This window comes from Temnothorax curvispinosus, unplaced genomic scaffold (assembly GCF_003070985.1).
Source record: "Temnothorax curvispinosus isolate PA1 unplaced genomic scaffold, ASM307098v1 QBEX01004274.1, whole genome shotgun sequence".
NCBI classification, from domain to species: Eukaryota; Metazoa; Arthropoda; class Insecta; order Hymenoptera; family Formicidae; genus Temnothorax; species Temnothorax curvispinosus.
The window spans coordinates 206-2,758 of record NW_020214054.1 but is presented as its reverse complement, the minus strand read 5'-3'; the positions used below and the strand labels follow the sequence as shown (position 1 = coordinate 2,758).

At 29.8% G+C, this 2,553-nt stretch overlaps 1 pseudogene; it reads left to right on the top strand.

Annotated features, from left to right (window-relative positions):
* The first annotated feature begins 348 nt into the window (after positions 1-348).
* Positions 349-1,516, top strand: LOC112453387 (annotated as a pseudogene).
* The last annotated feature ends 1,037 nt before the right edge of the window (positions 1,517-2,553 follow it).

Below are 2,553 nucleotides of genomic sequence, written 5' to 3'. Positions count from 1 at the left end.
GTGTGTGTGTGTGTGTGTGTGTGTGTGTGTGTGTGTGAGATTTCTGCCTAGTGCTCTGAATGTCATCTAGTCATACATATCAAGAACTTTCGATGGGCTTCTTCAGAAGATAGGATATGAAGAAAATCCTAATGCATGATGACGATACCACAAAGATGCTAAGGCTAGATGCCACGAAATGTGCATGTATCGTCGATCACGCGGAATGCAAGAGAAAATCCGCCGTTAAATTGAGCGAACATTCACGAATCCTGATACCCACAAGTAATTTCTTACAATCTTTTTATGATCCTGATTATCTCATAATTTGTATTTTTGTACGTGTATTTTATGCTTTGATAGAAGGAACGTGAAAAAGAGCAGGAAAAGAAAAGAGCACTAGCGGCGAAGCAGACAGAAAAGAACAAACAGAAGAGACAGATTCAAGATTTGTCTTTTAATCTGGACGAAGACGAAGATGAAGCTGAGATGTCTTCTGACGAAGACAATGCCGAAAAATCCCCGCAGTCAGAAAATGTGCAATCTGATGGCCCTGCGATTAAGAAGATTTAGAAAAATTCAGATGTAGATACATGTTTTTTGCCAGTAGGGAAAAGGACGAGGAGGAAAATAACTTAGGGAAGAATTGAGACAAGAATGGGCTAGAAAGCAGAACGCGTTGAAGGAAGAAGAAATTGAGATCACATTCAGTTATTGGGATGGATCTGACCATCGTCGGAGCGTTATAATGAAGAAAGGTAAATGTCTCAGTGGTTTAGAGGACGTTTAAGTTATTAAAATACTCCAGTGTCACTTTTGGAGTAACATTGACATGATATATAATGTTCTGCTGCATAAATTAAATTTTCACATACAGGTAATTCTATCTATTAGGTTCTTCAGAGATGTTTAGAAGTTCTGAGGCCCGAATTCAGCGAGCTTAAAACAGTAATGGCAGATCAGTTAATGTATGTCAAGGAGAATCTTATATTACCGCACCATTATACGTTTTACTGCAACTGTAACTGATTTTATTGTAACTAAGGTAAATATACCAAATGATAAAACTTATGAAGCAATATCACAATGTTGGCATGTTATTTTAATGTATGTAATATTGCGATTAGGCACGAGGAAAGAGCGGGCCTCTGTTCACATTTGACGTTCACGATGATATTCGTATTATGCACGATGCTTCTGTCAAAACCGAGGAATCACATGTCGGAAAAGTTTTACTTAGGTATTTATTATTAAAAGAATATTTTGCATAATTCTTTTTTATGTTATTTTTTTATTTTTCTCATTAGATCATGGTACGAGAGGAACAAACACATTTTTCCAGCGAGTAGATGGGAACCTTTTGATTCAACGAAAAGTTACAAGTATACAGTGTCGGATAAAAATAGGAAGAAAGCTAAAATCTGATCTTAGATTCAACGAATTGTCCAATTTTGTTTAAAGGATTCAGATTCAAGGACTGTAAATATTATAACCAGATAAATAACTTTGTTTCATCGTACAATTGATTCATTATAAAACAGCATTATAAAACATATATTATAATCTATTTTACAATGAATATATATATATATATATATATATATATATATATTGTAGCTACATTGTATTTTTAAGGACTGTGATTTTAATTCATTCAGTTATGTGATAATATTTAATTCATTTACTCGATTATATAGCTCTACTAAATAGTTAAGTTTTCGCAAACATTTGGAGGGAAAATAAAAATACATGAATAGTTTAATGACTTGAATATAATAATTACAATATGAAAATACAAAACCATACTTTAATTCATTCCGATACAGAAACAGTATTAAAATATTAATCCATGATCAGATCCTCTAACAGAAATCTATTTACAAATATTAGATGTATCATCTCTTTTGTCATTTCTTAAAGATAACTGTACAAAAATAAATATATACAATTATATCGATTATAATCACGTATTATTCATAGATTTGATACAAGTTGGATCCATGTATGTAATATTTTTGGGAAAATGGTCCATTATAATAAACTTTTTCTCAGTCGATCTGTTCAAGCAGTCAAGGAATCCGAACCAATAAATAACTAGTCCAGACCCGAATCTGTTCCAGTAGTTTCCAGTTTCACATCGTTTTATATTCTTCATGTGTTTTTAATACATGAATTATTACTTATTTGAAAATTAATAATTAGTGGATAAGGAATAATCACATTGTCAGGTAAATTTTTTATTTTAAAAATAATTGATTTAATATAAATAATTTAATTATTGCAGATAAACATGATTTAAAAAACAGATTAATATTATATATATGTATATATACGATATATATGTGTATTTATATCTACCTAACATAGAGAATTTACAAGAATAACATTAAATATAATAAATAGATATTTAATCAATAAATACATATTTAATAAATTTCAAAAATAGGAGACAATAGTTCTATATTATAACTATTATTACATTTAATGTTATAGCGATTCTCTATATAATACGAATATAAATACACATATATGTATATTTGTAAAAAGTAAAAGGTTTTATATATATATATATAA